General features: G+C 41.1%; 1 pseudogene; it reads left to right on the forward strand.

Annotated features, from left to right (window-relative positions):
* Positions 1–18276: 18276 nt before the first annotated feature.
* Positions 18277–18549, forward strand: LOC129011308 (small ribosomal subunit protein eS28-like; annotated as a pseudogene).
* The last annotated feature ends 4873 nt before the right edge of the window (positions 18550–23422 follow it).

Genomic DNA, 23422 nt, shown 5'->3' on the forward strand with positions numbered 1-23422 from the left:
GATTTGTCTTACTTATAGCATGGAGAATGGATGGGAGGCATAAGGGTACAGGCAGAGAGAAACATTTGGGCTGCAGGTGAGACATGGTGAGAGCCTGAATCCAGGCAATGGCCATGGGATGGGGGGAATTTAAGAAACTAGGGAGGAATTTAAAGGCCAAAACAATATCACATAAGGAATGTTGGGGCATATGGCTCAGGGAAGAATAGAAAAGGCATTTGAGAGAAAAGAGGGAGAGAGGATAGAGGGAAACAACAGAGGAAAAAATGGAGAGGAGAGATGGAACTGGAAGAAACGAGGAAAGAGGAAGAGAAAAAAGCAGGGAAATTTTCATTACTGCTCTTTCCACCATGTCCACCAGCTGGTTGTGTGCTTCTAAGGCAATTGAGAGGGACCAGGGAAACTAAGAAATGGTGAAAAACAGAAAAATCAAAATTGAAAATGAGAAGTGGGGAAACTTATTCAGCCTTATTTTTCATATCCATCCTCCAAGCCCTTGGTCCCTTCCTCCTTTATGACAGCTTCTGTTTCCATTGTTGGGTTTTTTTATATTTTAAGTAACCATGTTGAATAGTATTGTGAAGGGAGGTGAATAATCCGTTTACTTAAAAATGTGTTGCTATGCATTATATCTCTAAGTATATTTTATAGTAGAAGAAAAGGTAACTTCTTACAGTTCCAGGTACTTGAACTTTACCTTCACCCAGAAAAGTAAAGTGTCATTATTTCAATGGGAATATGGACTGAGTTCCAAACAAATGTCTTATAATTAACTTTTGGGGAAAAAAATCTGTCTTTGAGCCTAGTACTAACCATATTAAATATATACACTATGAAGAAGAAAATCAGGAAGTGCTTTAAATGCTCTCTTAACTTTGGCTTGTTCCTGCTGATTACTCACTATTTGAAAGTACATGATAGTTTTATTTAAAAGAAAAGTGAGAAATTCAGTCAAGAATGTTTTCATACACCCATAAATATTTGGCACTATATGGATAATTTCTTGCATTGACATAGAAAGGGACTCTCAAAGCCCTTTTACATCTAATAAGGCATCACTGGATGCAACTAGGTTCCAAGGTTATAACCCCTTTGAAAAGAAGAGACTGATAAACATCTTTACTGAGTTTGGCAGACTGCCCTTTGGATTAGCTGTTGATATGCCACATGTGGTACTTCTCAAAACATAACAACTCATGTTTGAGGAATATATCAGTATTAGAATTTTGTGTAATTGTTTTATGAGGGCTGTAGGCCATGTACCCTCTGTGGGTGGCATTAGGGTTTCCTCTGAATGGCATGGACATTCTCATGGTGAGTCATCGTGGGGAGAGGGAGAGGTCAGTATTGGAGGAAGACTTGAGGATACAAAAATCAGGCCTCAGACTTTCTTGTTTTGGGTCAGGGGTCAGTTTGGCTGAAATGGTGGGGCAAAGTGATGCTGAGGCATGTCTGATGATTTGGAGTGAATACCTGGAGGCATTGAACTGTGTGGCAGACATGGGAATGTGTAGCATTCAGAACTCCAGTCAAGGAAGACTCATGCCCAGCTACGAGGAATGTGGTTAGCTGACAACCTCCAACTATTCAGTTCTGCAGGTCCACCTCAGCTTTTGAGTCAAGGTCATGCACTTCTTTCTCTTCTCTAGGTAGCCTTAGCCCATGACTAAGCAAGACTGTGGTCCAAGGGTCTAGCCCTTTCTGCCCAAAGGTGGGCTCCTCTCAAGACAAGCTTTGATCTGGAGTTCCTGCTGGGCAGAAGAGACTTTGTCAGGTCTGCATCTCAGTAAGATGGCTCTCCTAGCCAATCCCAGCTCTTCCCTTTTATTCCCACAGGTCTTATTCTCCAGTAAATCTTTTGCACTCTCAACTTCCTACGTCTGCTTCCCTGAGGACCCAACTGATGACACACCCTGTCACAAGGAGGCAGGCAAGGAGAGAGGTTGGGAGTGGTCACTCCCAGAGGATCCGCCCACCTTGGCCTCCCAAAGTGCTGGGATTACAGGTGTGAACCACCGCGCCCGGCCTGCACTCTTTTTTGATTCATGTAACTCTTCTTCTACTATCTGGGCTTTCTCCTCCAAATCAATATTTCCTACAACAAATATTTTCTTACATGTACGTATTTTTTTTTTATTTTTTTCCCCTCTGATCAATTTGTAATGAGTACTGCTGCATTTGTCTGTTATTTTTAATTACTTTGCATGACTATGATAACTTTTCTTTCTAACTTCATCTTACTATTTCTATTTTTGTTGTGCATTTTAACATACATGGTGAATCTCCTTCTAAGCCATGGAAATGATCTGTAGTAGCTCACACTCTGTTTGTTTTTGTATCTTCTTTTCTTTCTTATTGAGTCCCTTAATTTTTATTTTTTCCTGTCCCCAGATATTTCTTATGCAAAAATGAAAATAAATTTAAAACACTTACTAATTTTTGCTTTTGTTTCAACCAGTCAATGCTTCCCATGAGAATAAAATAATCAGAAATCCTTATTTTGTATTTTATTTATTTTTTTTTGTGAGACAGACTCTCACTCTGTCACCCAGGCTGGAGTGCAATGGTGCGATCTAGGCTCACTGCAACCTTTGCCTCCCAAGTTCTAGCAATTCTCCTGCCTCAGCCTCCCAAGTAGCTGGGATTACAGGTGCCTGCCACTAAGCCCAGCTAATTTTTTTTATTTTTAATAGAGACGGGGTTTCACCATGTTGGCCAGGCTGGTCTCGAACGCCTGACCTCAGGTGATCCACCTGCCTCGGCCTCCCAAAGTGCTGGGATTACACACATGAGCCGCCACGCCCAGCCAAAATTCCTTATTATTCCTTCATCTGGTATAAATTCTCAGCTGCCCTGGGCAAGTGACTGAGTGCTTATTGCTAAGCCAGCTTTATAGTAGTAGGAATAATTATCCTTGGATTTCTTTTTCATGTTCAATTTTCTCTTGGACATTATTTCTAGGCTTCGTATATTTTCTAAGGGAAATGAACAATGATTTTGCTGGCCTTTTTTGTGCTTCAAGCTCTTCACATTAAGCTCTGTGTCTGAAGGAATTTTTCTTTTATTCTCTGTACCACGGGCCAGGAAATAGTTTAACCAATGTTTTCTAGAAATTGTATTCTCTGGCTATTATGCTGTGTGAACAATTTAGCAATTTCCTTCTACCTGTCATAACCACAGAAGGAGAATGGAGTGATATTGCTCTGTGAAGATATTTGGATCTAACCTCTACAGCTGAAAGAGAAAAACTGAAGTTAAATGGGCAAGATTCATGTTTATTTTTGTTTGAGTTATTTATTAACACATGATAGGAACAGTTGTACTATGAAATGCTTCGTTATTAGTTATGTAACATTGTTTTTACTGGGATACTAAAACCTTTATACCTTCTTAGTTTAGAGCAGTATTTCTAGAATGGTTTCTACCAATTTTTTCCCTTGAAATAGTTACTTTGTAATATAACTTAACATGACTATTCAAAATTCTAACAGCTTGATTAAGTGATTAAAAAAACCTTGTATATTGACCAACGCTATCTTTTTTGAAAATGTGTAATGTAATAGAAGCATAGAATTTAGACACAAGGGCCAGGCGTAGTGGCTCATACCTGTAATCCCAGCTCTTTGCGCAGCCGAGGCGGGTGGATCACTTGGGGTCAGGAGTTTGAGACCAGCCTGGCCAACAGGGTAAAACCCCATCTCTAAAAATACAACAATTAGCCAGGCATGGTGGCGGGTGCCTGTAATCCCAGCTACTCGGGAGGCTGAAGCAGGAGAATTGCTTGAACCCGGGAGGTGGAGGTTGTAGTGAGAAGAGATCATACCACTGCACTCTAGCCTGGGCAACAGAGGGAGACCCCACCTCAAGAAAAAAAAAAAAAAAGAATTTAGACAGAAGGAAAATCAGGAGATTGTCTAGTTTAACTTCCTATAGAGTGCAGATTCTCTCCAGCCACATTGTTGAGATATATAATTTGGTTTTTGCATTTAGTTTTTGCTTGAATGCTTCTATTGTAGAGAGCTCTTATGAAAGCTCCCTTTCACTTAAAAAAAAAAAAAAAGCAACCCTAAGATTAAGAAAATCACTTAATTTGAATCCAAATCTGCTCTAGAACTTCCATTTGGTACCAGTTTTCCCTTTTGGAGTCACTCATATCATGCCTTCTCTGTTCTGCTTGGCAGCGCTTTATATTTAAATATCGAGGTACATATCTCCTTACTTTTCTCCTTTCCAGGTTAAACACTGACACTCTCATTAGCCATTTTTTATGGCTTTCAACTTTTTCTCCACCTCACCTAATTCATGAATGATGATACTCTTAAATGTGATGTGTAAAGTTATACTCAATTCTTGCTTTAAAATATACCTGTAAGAAAGTGAAAAGACAACCAACACAATGGGAGAATATATTTGTAAATCCCATGTCCACTAAGATACTTGCATCCAGAATATAGGAAGAGTTCTTACAACTTAAGGTCAAAAAAAAAAAATCCAATTTAAAAATGGACAAAGAACTTGAATTGACATTTCTCCAAAACAAAAAAAAAGACCTAAGGTCAATAAACATGAAAAGACACTCAACAACATTAGTCATTAGGGAAATGTAAATCAAAGCCATATTGAGATACCACTTCATATTAGTAGAATGGCTATAATAAAAAAGATGACAGGCCGGGTGTGGTGGCTCCTGCCTGTAATCCCAGCACTTTGGGAGGACAAGGTGGGAGGATCACCTGAGGTCAGGAGTTTGAGATCAGCCTGCCCAACATGGCGAAACCCCGCACCTACTAAAAATACAAAAAATTAGCTGGGTGTAGTGGCAGGCGCCTGTAATCCCAGCTACTCAGGAGACTGAGGCAGGAGAATCGCTTGACCCAGGAGGTGGAGGTTGCAGTGAGCTGAGATCATGCCACTGTACTTCAGCCTGGGCAACAAGAGCGAAACTCCATTAAAAAAAAAAAAAAAAAAAAAAGACAATAACAAGTCTTGGCTGGAATGAACTTTCTTATATCACTGGTAGAAATGCAAAATGGTACAACTACTTTGGAAAAATAGGTTGACCATTCATCAAAAGGGCCAACAGAGCCACCCCATTGACTGGGGAAGACATAGTGGCTGCAGCTCCGAGGAAAGGATTGGGAGAAGGGTGCTTCTTCTTACTTCTATCTGGCAAGTAAAATGTGTCTTTTAAAATCAGTGATCATATGTGAATTCTAGACATAGACATCTGCTAAAGGAAAAAGGAAAGCTATTATTTAGTGGACTGAAAAACGCAGATTTCATTTTATTTCTGGGCAGAAACATTTTTTAAATACTTAAACAACTAAATTCATTTCCATTTTCCAATCTAACTTCTCCTCATCAGCTCCAGTTACCCTCCTGAAGCAGAATAAAGGGTTTTGTGTCCTACGTGTGCTCTCTGGGGAGCTCCATTCAAACAGAGAGAAGCCCACCCTCCTGCCAGGGCTGCCATCCCAGTAGAGTTGGTAAACGTCATCAGATGTGTAAGAAGGTCTTGTGTGTGTGTCAACAAATAGACTAAGACGGGAAGCTTCCCTCTATCCTTCTCCTCCTCCCCACTTTTTACTTCCATAAAATATTTAAAAGCACCCAAAGTGAAATATTGGAAAAAACAGGACAAAGAGGTCCTCCTTGTCTTCTTTTAGCCACTTGAATCCCCTACTTAGGAGCAAACCACTCTCTATTATCCTTGACTCCCAGCTGCAGGCCTCAACCATCTTCTCTATTTATTCCCTTCTCCAAGAGCATCCTGGGGAGCTTATGCCCTCTGCTCCCCCTTTAGTCAGGAGCAATTGCAAATTTTCAACTCTACCTTTTCATCTGGGGCAAGCTCAGACTTGTGAGCCCTTTCTAACTACACACAGCACATAAGTGTAAATAGGGTCTTCTATTCACTACCATTGTTGCTACCAGTGAATTTTTATTGAGCACCTACTATGTTTTAGGGATTCTGCTATATTATGTTAACCCTCAAATTACTTGGGAGACAGGATCTGTTTGTATATCCATTTTACAGACACTAACATGCAGCTTTTTAAGATTTTTTTATTTTTATTTTTATACAGTGTCTCACTCTGTCATCCAGCATGGAGTACAGCGGTGTGATCACAGCTCACTGCAGCTTCAACCTCCCTGGCTCAAGCAATCCTTCCAGCTCAGCCTCTCAAGTAGCTAGGACTACAGGTTCATACCACTACGCCCAGCTATTTTTTGTATTTTTTTGTAGAGACAGGGTCTTGCCATGTTGCCCAGGCTGCTTTTGAACTCCTGGGCTCAAGCAATCCACCCACCTCAGCTTCCCAAAGTGCTGGGATTACAGGTGTGAGCCACCACACCCAGCCTATGTAGCTTTGATAAGCTTCTTCACATAGCTAAATGATGGAAGATCCTGGACCCAATTCTGTGTATTTCCACAGCCCTGGCTCATAGCTATCATACTATTATTGCTTTTACATGTTAGAAATTTTGAAATGTTGAGTTCTGAACTAGTATTTCTGAGGGGTCTTAAAATATGGGCTTGGCAAAGTGGCTCATGCCTGTAATCCCAGCACTTTGGGAGGCTGAGGCAGGCAGATTGCCTGAGCTCAGGAGTTCACCATTAGCCTGGGCAACACAGTGAAACCCCATCTCTACTAAAACACAAAAAAATTAGCCGGGTGTGGCGGCATGCGCCTGTAGTCCCAGCTACTCGAGAGGCTGAGGCAGGAGAATTGCTTGAACCCGGGAGGCAGAGGTTGCAGTGAGCAGAGATTGTGCCACTGCGCTCCAGCCTGGGTGACAGAGTGACACTCTGCCAAAAAAAAAAAAAAAATGCATAACATAAAATTTACCATTTTAACCATTGTTAAGTGTATAATTCAGTGTCATAAGTGCATTCACAATGTTGCATGGTCATCACCACTATCCATTTCCAGAGTTTTCATTGTCCCAGACAGAAACTCTGCATCCATTAAACATTAACTTTCCATTTCCCCCTCACCCCAGCCCCTGGTCACCTCTATGCCACTTTCTGTCTCGATTAATTTGCCTAGTCTAGGTAGCTCATATATGTGAAATCATACAATATTTGTTCTCTTCTTGAACCAATACGTTCTTTGCAGAATAAAAATATGATTGATTCCACCCTGCTTAAGACACCCCTGCCCTTCACTCAATGTGTAGCCTTCCTGAGTCTCAATATCCAGCTCATCCTTCCAATCCTGAGCATTTCTCTGGCCTCAGCCATGGTCTTTCTGATCATGATCCCTGCCAGAATCACCTAGCAGTACTCTAAATTCTGGCCTCTTCTACACACTCTGTTCAGATGCTACCATACTCTGCACATATAATACAGGCAAAACATCCACGCAGCACTTTACTGTTTACAAAGTGATCTATTGTGCATATATCTTATTTGTTCCTCACAATATCCTTATGAGGTAGATAGTACAGCATTTGACAAATGAGGGAACTAAGAATTAAAGACAGGGTGACTTACCCACATTTAGGCAGCTAGCAAATGCAGGACCAAGAGTCTCAAGGTCCTGGGCTTCTCTTTATAGCTCTTGGTCTTCCCACCAAGTCTGTCCCCTTCCCTCCTTTTAAAGAGGCTCAACTCCTGAGTTGGGCAGAGGAATGCTCAGGAATGGCTTCTGTGTGTGGGTTGGGGGCAGGTAGGAGGAGGGATCGGAAGGACGGAGAAATCAATTGCAGTTTTTCTCCCTTTAGATTCTGAGTTTATATTATTGTTTCCCCAATAATTTAGATTAGGTAAATCCGAATCCTGTCTATTGCTTATTGCTGTACTATGGTTTACAAGAAATAAAATGCACGGAGTTATTCTAGCCAAACACACACTTTCCTACAGTTTCCTTCTTGCATCTTTGTCTGCTTTCCTATCCTGTTGCAATGGACTGGAGAACACAGATACCTTCAGAGGCAGTGTATGTCTTCCTAAGCCTGTGACCAGCTCTAAACAGCCAACATCTAAATCCCACTCTCTTTGGCCTTACTCTATTTCCTCTTAAAATTCTAGAATCAAAGATATTGCCTAAGATGGCACATACAGCCTGTGCCCTATGCTGCAACACAGAAAGTATAGAGAATGCACATGAGAGTAGAAGATGCTTCTGAAGTTCTGTCACAAGTCCAGCTAAGTGTTTTAGCTCTTGGCCCTGAAGATCCCTTCCCAGTGGATGCTGGTATGAAAGGGCAGAAACTGAGTGTGTGGCTAACACTTCTGTACATTCTGTATCATAAATTACCATAGGCCTGTAGGTATCAATGGGGTTATGTTAATAGCAGTTACCCAACTCCTTTGGATAAATGAACTTCTGCCCAATAGCCTTTCCCCCTGCAAAGGTTCCTTCAGATACTTCTGGGAGTCCTCAGAGAATGTCTTTTATGCCCTTGCAAACCTTTCTCCACTGGGTACCACCACCTCATACTTGGCATCCACCAGCTTCCTGGGGCTTCAGCACCTCCCAAGACAGCTGATGCACAGAGTTTTTGAGGTGCCAAAAGTTTATACTGTTCTGTTACAAAGCAGGGGCTTCTTATATGTAACACTCTTAGAGGAGGTGGAAAGCCGACCTAGTCCTGTGACTTATACAAAGTTAAGTATCTCCTTTAATATTTCCTTTACAGACCCCCTCTTCTTAATTACCTAATATAAGTCCAGTGGGTTCTGTCTGGGTCAGGAAACAAATTTGAATATTAGGACTTGACATTTAATATTGATATCAATGTTGTTTCCATAACATCCCCTCCTCCTCCAACTACCAACATTTTCTTACTGAGTCCAGCTCTTATAACGTCTAGCATCCGCCTTCTCCAGGATGAGTTTTCTCCAAGAGGCATTTCAGGGCTTAGGAAAATGTGCCTCTGGAAAGTTCATCCACTGTTTTGCCAAAAAAATGTTTAGACACATCTGATTTCAGTCTACCTGCTACACAGGTGTATTATTTCCACAGTGGCCCTTTCCCAAGCAAGACAGAATGTTGATACAGTCAGGAAGGTGTCCCAGCTGCAAATAACATGAAGTTTGACTAATAGACTTTTAGGGTGTCCCCACCCCAAAATGGGCTACACATCTTCATGTCTCACCTGCCTTTATCTAAATAATGGCATGAAGGCCAGGGGTGGTGGCTCACACCTGTAATCCTAGTGCTTTGGGAGGCCAAGGTGGGAGGATTGCTTGAGGCCAGGAGTTTGAGGTTGTAGTGAGCTATGATCATGTCACTCCACTCCGGTCTGTTGCACTCCAGGGCAATAGAGTGAGACCCTGTCTTTATCTAAATAATGGCATGAAGGCCAGGGGTGGTGGCTCACACCTGTAATCCTAGTGCTTTGGGAGGCCAAGGTGGGAGGATTGCTTGAGGCCAGGAGTTTGAGGTTGCAGTGAGCTATGATCACGCCACTCCACTCCAGCCTGTTGCACTTCAGGGCAATAGAGCGAGACCTTGTCTCTAATAAATAAATAAATAATGACATGAAGCTAACTAATTAAATGGACAGTTTAGGACCTCAAGACTTTTTACAAAGTTTTTCAGCATGACCCCTAGAAAGCCACTAAAAAATTTTAGGAAATTGCATCAACTAATTTATACCATGTCAGACTATTCTCTAGGTCAAGAGTTCCTCTGGTATTTCAGTATTTCTCCAAGTGTGTTTTAAAGAATACCAGTCCTATCAGATTTTCTGAAACACACACACACGTTGGAGATGTTGCATGCTATATCTGACTCTTAGAGCTCCACAGTGCACACTGGCATTTGAAAGGTTCTTAAAAGTCATACTGTAAATAAGCTTGTTTACTTTAAATCACTGCTTCCCAAATTTTTTGAATAAAAGAACATTTTGAGGCATAATGCCTGTGAATATCTTATGGAACTGGGGTTCTATGGCATATATATTTTGGGAAAGGTTGACCTACTCTATTTCTTTTTCTTTCTTTCTTTCTTTTTGAGATGGAGTCTTGCTCTGTTGCCCAGGCTGGAGTGCAGATCTTGGCTCACTGCAACCTCCACCTCCTGGGTTCAAGCAATTCTTCTGCCTCAGCCTTCCGAGTAGCTGGGGCTACAGGCATGCACCACCACGCCAGGCTAACTTTTGTATTTTTAGTAGAGATGGGGTTTCACCATGTTGGTGAGGCTGGTCTTGAACTCCTGACCTCGTGATCCACCCACCTTGGCCTCCCAAAGTGCTGGGATTACAGGCACGAGCCACCGCACGTGGCTGACCTATTCTATTTCTTACTTAAACTAGCTGTGTTATCCAACCAAGCTTATCAGGTTGAGTTGTCAAGCATGAACTGCTGATAATATAATACATATGATGTCATGCTAGCAGTTTAACATGCTTCCAAATGGTTCCTTTTACCTTTGAAATTTATTAATAGAAACACTTTCCCTTTAATAAGATCATAATGTAATTTCTTATTCACATAGATTAAGAAAAATAATGTTTTAGTTTAATATATGGCAGAGTTTTTTGAAATAAGTAACAGTTTGGCTTCTTAAAACAGAAACATATCTAAGGAAAAATAATATTATTTAAAAAGTTAAACTTAGTAGCAAATAGAAAATATTAAAGAGAAGAATTTTGTTAAAAAAAAAAAAAAGCATTCCACAATCAGGCAGGAAATAACTAGACTATAATATTATGGTTACCAATAAGAACTAAAATGAAATCAGTATCTTAGACATGTACCAAGGAGGAAAAAAATAAGAAAAAAGAAACTATTGAATTGTAACTGCTAACAACCTTCCACAAAGGTAAGCAATTCTGAGGAGCCAAATAATTGAACAGAACCCAAGTTCAGGTTATATGCTTCATTAAAATTTGTGGTCAGTGAACAGAACATTCTCAAGTGCCTCATGCCTGGACTAATTTTCTGTCACGTCCACACAGACACATGCAGAGTCATGGTGATCAAACACCCAGCAGAGATAACAGCCAAATATGGCCAGCCTCACGATAATGTTGGAGAAGCAGTGCAGACTGTGGCCTGGAAACCCATAAGGTAGACCCGTGGGTGGTGACAAATTGGGCCTCTGGTAGTGCTGTTAGCATTTTGCAATTAACTACGATATCATACTTCACTCATAGACGGCAGTCTTTCTGACTTAAGGGTGGATAATTAGTAGCTTCTACAGCTACAGCAGGATTAGACATGAGCCTACATAATTATCAGAAAATATATGTCTCTAAATGCCCGCCTCAGAAATAAACAAGTGTCATCATTTATATATGTATTGGATCTTATGTAAACTTTTAATTTACTTTTAGTAGATATTTTAGATCTGGATTCCCAAAGGAAGAGTGCAAAATTTTACTTGTGTCTTTCTCGGATCTGCTCATGATTTGAAAAAAAAATACTGGTGCTATTTTGTTACTGTTATAAAAAAAAAACACAGAGGTTATTGTAGAGCACATGTAACCCAATGAAATGAGATTCTTGACTGAAAAACCTTTCAGAGTGTTGTAAAGATGAATGTGGGAAGCACAGTAAAGGGAATCTCTATATGTGTAATTTGATGGCTTCTGGAAGAATGAAACCTCAAATACTATATACTCACATGAATTTTAAAAGTTGCTTTGGAGATAAAAATCTTCAAAACTAATATTACATATGAGAATTTAAGCAATAAGGGTTTAGAAAAAGAAGAGATTAATCTACAGTTTAGAAATAGACTGTAAAATAGAGGCTCTTCTAGAAGTGAAAAAATCACAACATTGTAGGTGCAACAGTATTTGGATTCCGAATATGTTTGACATTCAGCTCTTGCCACATTCTATATGTAGAACAAGGCAAACCCAGGGCCTAGTCATGAACATGGAGGTAGATGGAATTTGACATTCTGGTATTAATATTAATTTATTTGGACATTTATTTTAGAAGATGAATGGGTTCTATCATAGATAACCTATTATCACTCTGTGAAGACTTGCCTGTTGAAAACAAGTCCTGGTGATTGCGTTTTCTTTCTGTATCACAATCTAGTCAAGTGGTTAATAATCTGTACCAAACAAATAAAATAAAATAAACACATTTATTAAAATATGTTGTATTCTAAAAGCTAAGCTCATTTCCAGCATGTGGCCTATCACTGAAGCTCTGAGTTCTTAAAACCATTGAGTTGAGAAATTTCTTTCTGTGAAAGTGCTTTAACTCTATGAGGACACAGTAGGACTCTCCAAGGAAAGAAACTTACTAGGGAACTCTCATACCTTTACATTGATACAATCTCCCTTTTAAAAATCGTTTTAATTGTGGTAAGATTCACTTAACATAAAATTGACCATCTTAACCATGTTTAAGTGTATTGTGTCAAAGGCATTAAGTACATTCATATTATTGTGTAACCATCATCAACATCCACCTCCAGAACTTTTCATCTTGCAAAACTGTAACTCTTCACCCATTAAACAACAACTCCACTTCTCCCTTCTTCCAGGCCCTGGCAGCCATCATTTCTGCTTTCTGTGTCTGTGAATTTGACTACTCTAGGTACTTCATATGAATAGAATCATACAATATTTGCCCTTTTTTGACAGGCTTATTTCACTTAGCATAATGTCTTCAAGGTTGGTTCCTGTCGTAGCATGACTCTACAATCTCCTGTTTCAGTGGGTAAACAAAAAAGCAGCCCTAGTCACTTAATCTTTTTATATCAATTTATAATATTTTATATCAACTTACTTCAACGGGACTCTATAAAGTTTGCCTGAGTTGTGATTTGAGTCCCCTTTAAGAGAAACCCATAATAACAAAGCAGTGGTAATGGAGGTGATGGCAGTAGTGGTGGTAGGTTGACTACATAATAAACAGGAGGAGGCATGAAGAGAAGAGGCAGTTTTGACTCTTCATTAAAGACCACCTGCTCTACTCCCAGAGATTCTGGATCCACAGATCTGGGTGAGGTTCAAGAATTAATATTTAAAAAAACACAAAGAATGTGGAAAATTCAAATTCTTCTCTGTATAGCACTGTACTGGCTCTATTTGTGACTTCTGCTCACCCGCAGCTGCTACATAGATAAATCAAATCCATCCTCCTTGTCACTTTCAAAATTTGAATTTGTCTCCTTTGCTTGAGGCAAAACACCTCAGTTTTGCTTAAGTAACAGACTTCATTTTATGTAGTTTTTAGTCCTTTAACATAGTTTTCTTTCTTGTAGATATCCATTAAGTGTCAACATCTATTCAAAATGAGGCATCCAAAACTGCTCCTTGTTCAGCATCATTACCCAAAAGTCTGCCTGTGGTAGGCAGAATTCTAAGATGGCAGGTGGAATTAAGTTTGCTGATCAGTTGACAGTAAGAAAGGAAGATTATCCAGGTTAGCCTAACCTAATCACATGGGCCTCTTAAAACCAGAGAGTTTTCTCCTGCTGGTTGCAGAAGTCAAAGGATTCAAATCGAGAGAGGGATCCACTGAAAGGACTCTTCTCCACTGCTGAACTGGAGGGAGCCACATGGCAAGGACCTGAGAGCGACCTCTCTGAGCTGGGAGTAGTTCCCTGCTGAGAGCCAGCAAGAAAACCAGACCTCAGTCCTACAGCCACAAGTCCTACAACTGCCAACAACCAATGGTGCTTGGAAACAAGATTTCTCCCTAGCTGAGGCTCCAAGAGAGGATGCTAATGTCTTGATTTTAGCCTTATGAGACCCTCAGTGGAGGACCCAGTTAAAACGTGCCAGGCTCCCGAGTCACAGAAACTGTGATGTTTTAAGCCACTAAATATGTGGTAATTTGTTTTACAAATATAGATAACGAATATACTGCCCCTTCTATTTTACATTTCAACAATACTTATCTATGTGCAGTTTCTGAACTTAGTTGCTCCCTTGGTCTTGCATAGCTCTGTTCTCGACATTTCCTTGCCTGGAGTATTCCCTTTTATCTGATCAGACGTCAGATGGACAAACTCTCAACTCTTGATGTTCAAGACACATCTCAGGCATTACTGCCACCAGAAAATGCCGCTGCCTTCCCCAGGCAGACTTCCTGTGTTTATTAGTCCCTTCTGCCTATAGGAATTAGAGAGCCCTGAAAAACTACAGGCAGGAGAATTTTCAGTTAGCAACTTCACAATTTTATGGAAAAACTAAGATGTTGAGGACTGAAATTGGGAATTAATGTATGAAAGTCCTCACAGATATTTTTGTATTCCTTTAAATAATACAAGCAGTTTACCACGTAACGATAGGAACAATGACGTTCTATGTATCACATTGGCAACAATTGGCGGTCTGCTTTTTGCATTTACCACTTTTTGCTAAATAGATACTTTTAAGGATTTCCTTCCTCTGAAGTTTCAGTGAGATGCTTGTGAATGCCTCCTGTTTTGTTCCAGAGGCATGTGACAGTGTAACTGGAGTTATTAGCATGGGGAACAGGAGCCAACCTCAGTATCTCAGAGTACCAAGAGGCTATAATAACCTTCCTGGTAACTTCATACCAAACCTCAGACCCTCCTATACTCTATCCTCCACATCATTCGAGCTGTCCCTTTCCTCTGGCTCTAGTACAAAAAAGCAGGATGCAAACACCACGAATTTCATCTACTTGATCTTGAGAATTGCAGAAACTCTATCTCTGCACTCCTCTTTACTTCCTTTTTCTATCCTAATCCTTAATTCCATTTTCTAATTAAAGTATATTCTGCATGCACAAGGACTACATCCCCTAATCTTTGATAATTCCCAGATGCACAAGTACATCATGGCAAGGAGCAAGCCCCTATCATAAGACAGAGCCCCTAAGGCTACAAAGAAGAATAATATGCAATTCTGTCTGTTTTCAAGAAGTTCATCTACAGATACAAGCAATCCAATTCAACAGATAAAGCGCTATGCAGAAATTCGGGCAACAAATTGAAGTTGATATAGATGGTATCAATGAGATTCAGTATTTATTAACAGGTATCCAATATGCAAAGCATGGAAATTGGAATTTAGGTACAGAAATATTTCAATATGGAAGCAGACATCAGGGAAGTCTGCTAGGAGGTGGCAAGGTAGGAAGCAGGGTACTTGGAAGGAGGTTCAGATACAGGATTTTAGTCTCTGGTAAGAAACTAACAAGAGCAAAGCCAAGTCTCAGTTCTTTGGGGGATTGGAGTACTGATAAACGAAAGGCAAGGACTCCCAAATGGAAAGTCAAATCTGTGACCCAATTACCAGAAGGAGGCCACAAACCAGGGGCTTCTTCTTGAATACAGTTTTTAAAACTGGAGCAAGCCAGAAACTCCGTGTCATTCTAGAAATCTACTTGAACAAGTATGCAAACTTATACGTGTAAAGCTGTTCACTGCAGCATTGTTGGTAATAGCAAAAAACTCAGAAACAATTGAATGCTCACCTGTGGAGTCTTGGTTATATAAATGATGGGATATCCAAACAGGGAAATATTTTGCATCTCTTAGAATCAATGAGGAAGCTAGCTCATATGAACTGATATGGAAAGATTTCCAAAATGTACTATTAATTGAAAAAAATTGAGACACAGGATCATATGAACAGTCTGATATCACCAATGCAAAAAGGAAAGGATACACAGTACCTGGACAAGATACACTTATGTAAACACATACACCCGTGCTCACACACACACGCACCCCTGTGTATATGTATTATCAGTGTCCATTCCAGAAAACAAAAACCATGCTAAGTATTTCAAACAGATAGAATTTAATACAAGAATTGGTTAAAAATTGTTGCTGATCCAAAGGGGGAAGGGAAGGGAAGGGAAGTCTACCCAAAGGTGAACAACGTTAGGGAACCAATAACACCTAGTGGAGCAAAAGGGAACATTATTTAAGCAAGAATCCACAATTGCTGTGGTGCTGAAGCTGCTGGAAGAATGTCTAGGATCAATCCTAAATACTCCACATTCCAGCCATGACATCCCGTTTATGTGCTTTCTTTTGGGTCCCCATTAGGCTGAGGGAAGGTCTTAAATGGCAGTCTACTGGTTATATTATTAGTCATTTTATAGAATTAATCAATTGTGTCAAGGGCAGGGATCTTATATTAATCCTTTTGGCCTTTTCTTTGTTATTAGATACACTCCTCCTGTTTTGTAAATGTGGGATGACTTAAGGCTTTGCTTAACTCGTTATGGCAGAGCTGGTGGGGAGATTGGAGAGGAAGCCTCATATATTATTAAAGACAACTAAAGCCAAGATATTTATGACAATAATCTACAAATGATTTTATTTTAGCCTCTCTGAAAAGAGCTTGTTTAAAACTGAGTGAGGAAAGTGTTGGGATTTTTTAGATTAACTTTCCAAACAGAAATGTGTAGTATATTTTTAAAGGAGACAAGTGTATTACTTCTTTATGAGTCAGTTGAACCAATTTCATCATGAAGGTCTCTGTGTGTGAGGTTTCTTGGGCACCTGTTGAAACTCTCCCAGCCTCTCCTGTCTCTTATTCCAGCTCCTACTGTGGCTACCAGTTCTGTGTGGGCACCAGTTTCCTGCAATCACAATCAGACAGTGCCTGGCCTCTGCACATGGCCATCTACGGCTCTCCAGCCCTGGCTTCACTGTCGACACTGAGGGCTGCAACAATCTGCAAAGGCAGGGCCAAACCCTTGATGAGATAAATGCTTTTTCCACTTTCCCCTGGTTGGGCAGCCCTGAGTTTCACAAGGCAGTCCAGCGGTCCTGTGAGAGGGAGTGAGCAAACAGGAGTGCATCTTTGTATTAGCTCTCCCCCGTCATTCCTCCTTCCTGAATCACACTCCTCAGTAAAGTACTTCAAGTTAAGTACAGTATTTGTTTCAGGCTCTGCTTTAAGGGGAACCCAGGCTATGACAGTCTCCAATATACAATACTATGGCTCTGATGATGGTCCAATTTGGTGATGGCTGGGAGAAAAATGCACTGAAAATATGATCACCATATGCTACATGGCCAAGACTTGATCCTGATTATTTTGTTATAATTTTCATGGAAAATAGTAAAATGGAAAAAATCCACAGACAGGAGGAACAACTGGAACCAGAGACTCAAATGCTCTCAGGATTTTCTCTACAACTCTCATTTGCTTTGTTTCTCCCTCTGTCTTTCTGTTTTTCTGTTTCCCTGTCTCTGCAGTTTCATCTGCTTCTCTGGTTCACATGGTAAGAAAGTATCAAGGTTGGGCAGAGGGGACTCTTCTCCCTTTCCCCCCTACTTCCAAGTGCAGGCACTTCTATCAAGGCACACCCTCTGCTTTCTCTGCAGCCTACACCTCAACCTCTCCCCAGGGAAGGAGTGATTTAGCTGATTTGTGAGTTTGGAGAAAGAGACGGAATATATGTGGCTGAGATGCATCCTTCCTTCTCTCTGTTTGGGAAATGAGTATTTGTTTTTCTGGGGTTTTTGTTTGTTTGTTTGTTTTGTTTTTGAGACGGGGTTTTGCTCTTGTTGCCCAGGCTGGAGTGCAATGGTGTGATCTCGGATCACTGCACCCTTCACCTCTTGGGTTCAAGCGGTTCTTCTGCCTAAGCCTCCCGAGTAGCTGGGATTACAGGCACCCGCCACCACGCCTGGCTAATTTTTGTATTTTTAGTAGAGACGAGGTTTCACCATGTTAGCCAGGCTGGTCTCGAACTCCTGACCTCAGGTGATCCACCCTCCTCGGCCTCCCAAAGTGCTGGGATTACAGACGTGAACCACGACACCCGGCCCATGCAATGAGTTTTAAAGAGTCAGACCCCTACTGGGAGAGCCAGCACTAGTGCAGCTGTGCCTATGACTGGGTGAGTAATTCTCTTTAATTCAGGGGTGGAACAAAAGTAGGTCAATATATCATATTCTCTCCTACCATCTCCAGGCTTGTTTGACATTTATTAAATATGACATCTTGATCTCCAATGGTCTGAGTCTTGCATCTATCTCTCAGTTGGTTCTGAGCTTGGATGTATATTAATATGTGTTATTATAATACATATTAATGTGAAATGTATTAGTATACATCAATAAATATAGCAGGGGTTTTATATATTGATCCTCCTAAGACCTTCCAGTCACCAACATCCTCCATCTTTATATCTTACAATTTTTTACACAAGAAGAGAGATGATTTTCTTTTCACTTCTACTTCCAAATTTCCTGGGGAGGGACTCTAGTTAGTGCAGAATAAACCCTGACTTGGGAGGCAAGAAAATAGGATTGGCTAAGTTTGGATCAGATGCCCACTGATGAACCAAACATCTATGATCAGAAGGGTAAGTCAATTTCTAACACAGCATCTCTGCCCGACCACAGCTGTGCTGCTACCATGAACACAAGCCATGTACAGCCCATTAAGCTGGCCAGTGATACCAAGGTTCTGGGCAGGACTGACTAGCAGGGACAGTGCACACAGGTGCATGTGGAATTCATGGACTTCCTGAGCTACTCCATAATCAAGAACATGAAAGGCCACAGGTGGGAGGGAGATGTGCTCACCCTATTGGGGTCAGAGCTAGAGGCTTGCAGGCTACATGGAACCTGCTACTTGATCTTGGATAGGTCAACCACTTGGCCCACATGGAATATCTGTTGCTCTTAAATAAAGTGTTTATATTGCATGAGGAGAAAATTGGAACATGGGTGATCCAACTGCATCTGGGTAGATGGCATGGGAGGAGAGACAGTTCTTAAAAGCAGACAAGCTTTGAGGCCCCAGATTTAGAGATGTCCACTTCTTCCCCCAGCAATTATTCTGAAATTTCACCTCTGCCCTCAGTTTCTCTATCATAACTTCACGTTGCCCTACTTTGCCTCAGAAAAGGAACTCAAAGGCCAGGCACAGTGGCTCATGCCTGTAATCCCAGTACTTTGGGAGGCTGAGGTGGGCACATCACTTGAGGCAGGGAGTTCGAGACCAGCCTGGCCAACAAGGTGACATCCCGTCTCTACTAAAAATACAAAAATTAGCTGGGCGTGGTAACACATGCCTGTAATCTCAGCCACTCAGGAGGCTGAGGGAGGAGAAACACTTCAACTCGGGAGGTGGAGGTTGCAGTGAGCTGAAATTGCACCATTGCACTCCAGCCTGGGCAACAGAGTGAGTGACACTTGTCTCAAGCAAACAAACAAACACAAACAAACAAACAAACAGAAAAGGAACTCGAAGTCTTAACAGAGAAAATAGAGGCTGACACGAATTGCACAAATTTCCTCCACTCCCACACAGCCGGTATCTGCCTTCACATGTCCCTTACCTTCTTCCCTCCTGTCTCCATGGAAAAGATATTCTTCTTCCTGGTGTGGCATCTATGAGGTATTATAGTTGCTATAGACTGAATGTTTAAGTCCCCTCCAACACTGTACCCAGAATTCATGTGTTGAAACGTAATCCCTAATGCCAGGGTTTTTGAAGGTGGGGCCTTTGGGAGATTATTAGATCATGACAGTGAAGCCCTCACAAAATGGTTCTGTGTCCTTATTAAAGAGATCTAATGACTTCTCTCACCCCTTCCACCATGTGAGGACACAGTGGAAAGTGGCCATACATAAACCAGAAAGCAGGCTCTTTTTTTTTTTTTTTGAGATGGAGTCTTGCTCTGTCACCCAGGCTGGAGTGCAGTGGCGTGATCTCAGCTCACTGCAAGCTCCGCCTCCCGAAGTCACGCCATTCTCCTGCCTCAGCCTCCTGAGTAGCTGGGACTACAGGCGCCTGCCACCATGCCCGGCTAATTTTTTTGTATTTTTTTTTCGTAGAGACGGGGTTTCACCGTGTTAGCCAGGATGGTCTCGATCTCCTGACCTCATGATCCGCCAGCCTCGGCCTCCCAAAGTGCTGAGATTACAGGCGTAAGCCACTGCACCCGGCCACCAGAGAGCACGCTCTTATCAGACACCAAATCTGCTGACACCTTGATGTTGGACTTCCCAAACTCCAGAATTGTGAGAAATAAATTCCTGTAGTTTATAAGCTACCCAGTTTATGGTATTTCATTATAGTAGCCCAAATGGACTAAGACAATAATGTAATGTTGGGTTTAGAAATTGGATGGCCTGGCTGTCAACCCTGGCGATACCATTTCCTAAACTAGTGACATAATCTTTCTGTGTCTTGCACCCCTCATGTGTCACACTCTGCACAGAATAGTGGCAACAACTCAGAGGGCTGGCTTGAGGATTCCGTGAAAGAATGGACACAAAGCACCTAGCCCACGGCCTGGTGTGGCATCGCAGCAGCAACTTTCACTATGCTGTGATCCCCAACCAATTCTCCATCACTAAACCCAAAAGATAGTTTTCACTTTTAATTTCCTTGACCTCTGTATGGTGGCTGGCATTGTTGTCCTCTCTCCCTGGCATTCTCACTGCCCTTGGTTCACATTTTATTACTTTCTCATGATTTTCCTTCTACTCCTTCAACCACAGGTTCTCAATATCCATCTTGGAGTTCTCTTTCTTTACTTGCCATTTAAACATCAAGGCTCTGTCATCAACTCTCTTCTCTCCTCATTGTACATACTCTGCATAATCTCACTGACACCTACATCCTTGATAACCCCTTAGGATGGGTTGAGATACATCTGTGTTTCTAGACCTCACCTCTCCCCTCAGTTCACAGACAGTTAATGCACGGCCAGATGCACCCAGTGCTTAAATAGGTTCAGAGTGCTTTTATAAATCGAATAAAGGCAGGTATCTAATGGAGTCATGTTTCAGACATCTAATTATAAGATGTTACCACCTGTACATTCTATAGGCACCATAGACATTTAATGAGCAAAGCTGAACTTGCCATATTCCTCATCCCATAAACAAGTTTTCTATCCTTCCCTCTGTATCCACCTACTCTACCGCCATAACCAGAAACTTCTTTCTCCCCTTTTCTCCCATTAAAACACCATTTGCCTTTCACAAGTCTTGTCAGTCAACTTCCTAAATTTCTTTTGGATTCATCTCTTTCTCTCTATTCTTGCACATTATCCCTACCTAAATATTCGCACTTCTCCAAGTGTGCTCCCTCTTTTGCTCAAGCTCCTCTGTATATTAGAAGGCCTTTTCTCCTTTGCCCACTCCTCTTTGAGGTTTAGCTTCAGGCTTGTTTACTCTGAGGAACCTCCTCTCCCTTCTCCAAAATAAAATTAGGAGCCCCTTAATACTCTTTGTAGCCAATGCTTGTGATGCTCTGTGCCACGGCTTCTTGGCCTGCCTGGGAAGGGGCTCATGTGCTTTGCCCACTCCCCTCTTCCAGTCCTCTCTGAAGCTTCCCTCTGCTTTGCTGCCTCTGGGCTTTCTCTGAATCCATAGGAAGCTGCTCAGCTTGGTTACAGAAGCAACATAGAAGTGTGGGGGACGCTAATACACCCCAGAGGCAACCGCCAATTAGTAGGGGGCTGGAATCAGTGGATCCTCCAGGGAAATGATTCTGAGGCTTGTTCTACCCAGTTCTTCAGAGGGACTCCAGTGGGGTTGTGCCCCTGATGCCCACATCCTTTACCAGCTTTTTTTATCCCCTCTCTCACTCTCCACACTCTCACCTCTGTTTCTTGGAATGATCACCTAAGTAAACACTCATACATCATATTTTTCTTAGGCTCCAATTTAGGTGGGTGGGGGTACCCAAACTAAGATATGCTCTAATAGCCTCTAGTTTATACTATGAGCATAGCATTTATTATATTGAATTATCATTGCTACTTTACTTTATTCATCTTTGAATATTTAATACCCAGTGCTTTGATATAGGGCCTGGATTAAAATAGACATTGTGTAAAATATGTAAAAGCAGGTAGAAAGAGAGAGAGAGAAAAAGACTTTTTTTTTTTTTTTTTGAGACAGGGTCTCACTCTGTCACCCAGGCTGGAGTGGTGCAGTGGCACAATCAGAGCTCTATGCAGCCTCAGCCTCCAGGGCTCAAGTGATCCTCCCACCTCAGCCTCCCAAGTAGCTGGGACTACAGACATGTGTCACCCTACCTAGCTAGTTTATTTTGTATTTTTAGTAGAGACAGGGTTTTGCCATGTTGCCCAGGATGGTCTCAAACTCCTGGGCTCAAGCGATCTGCCTGCCTTGGCCTCCCAAAGTGCTGGGATTACAGGCCTGAGCCACCACACCTGGCCGAGAAGGAGACTTTTGGCCAATATCACTTGTGCTTAGTGCTGGCTATTCCTACTGCTGTACTTTTCACTTTGTGAAAGTATAAAATTTAAATAATGCAATGCAAATAAAGAATATTATTGGAAAATCGTCTCAAAGTAAAACACAGGCACAGGGTGGGTTTTTGCTTGTTCATTCATGATAAGGGGACTATGAGACTGAGCTGCATCCCATTGTTACATCACTTTGTAAATTACATCACATCTTAATTGTATGCACAGTCGCAGATTCCGTGTGAACATTTGGTTGATAATTTAACAGAACAATGGTTCTTTGGGAGATGCCATTAGAACAAAATACCTGTGATGGAGACAATAATAAAGATTGAGTCAACAGAGGCACCGCCATTGAACTTTCAACTTCCTCAAGAAGTTTGGAAGCAAGATTGGGTATCAGTGATGGGGGCTTGGGGGATATTAAAAAAGTGATACATCTTTTACTGGAATTTCACAGATGAGTTCTTCGAAACAACTTTAGACAGGAATATGCCTCACTAGTGAATAATAACAAAATCTAGGACATAATTATTTATAAAGTTCTCACCCCAGTAGCACCTAAACACTTCAGAGATATTTGATGTATGGTCTAGATTCACCCAGAGCTTTCTTAGACTCAGGGTGCATTCATAAATGTAATAAAGGTAAATGTCTAATGGATTCATGGTGGAAAAGAGAGAGAGAGAGAAAGAAAACAGAAACAACGATTCATTGCCAAGGCATTTGCAAATGTTTGATTGTTCCACACTACCCAAATACCAACCTCAGGAGAAATACTTGTAATGGAGCATAAATAAGTGAGATAAAACTTCTTGGCCTCGGAAGGAGATTAGTGCCAGGAAATAAAAGAGTAACTTAGGAGAAGTAAAAATTAGTCATAGTAGACTCTTATATCTCCCTTTTGATTTATTTCTTTTTTCTTCCATTTTAATGTTTTTTATCCTGCTGTTTTTCCCCAGAAGTTCTTTTGTTTATATTCAGAAAATCCAGATAGCCAGGAATCCTTGGTTCAAATCATTTCCTTTCAAAGAGATTTGTGCAGTTACTGATATTCCTTTCCTAGTCTATTTCACTAAGGCCGAGACTATCTATAGAGATGGATTTTCACACAAAATGGATGTTTTAAAAACTTAAAACACAGCTATATTTGGATCTGTGAACTATAAACAGCAGGAAACCTGCAAGATTCTAAAACTTGTTATTTCCCTCTTATTATCTCTATTTTACAAAGCTCTGTGTATTCCATCTTCAGAAGCTACCTCCATTCTTCCAGTTCAAGAAAATTTACCTTAACATATTGCTAAGGCTTTAGATTTTTCTGACTTT

The sequence above is a fragment of the Pongo pygmaeus genome, chromosome 14 (genome assembly GCF_028885625.2).
Source record: "Pongo pygmaeus isolate AG05252 chromosome 14, NHGRI_mPonPyg2-v2.0_pri, whole genome shotgun sequence".
Taxonomy (NCBI): domain Eukaryota; kingdom Metazoa; phylum Chordata; class Mammalia; order Primates; family Hominidae; genus Pongo; species Pongo pygmaeus.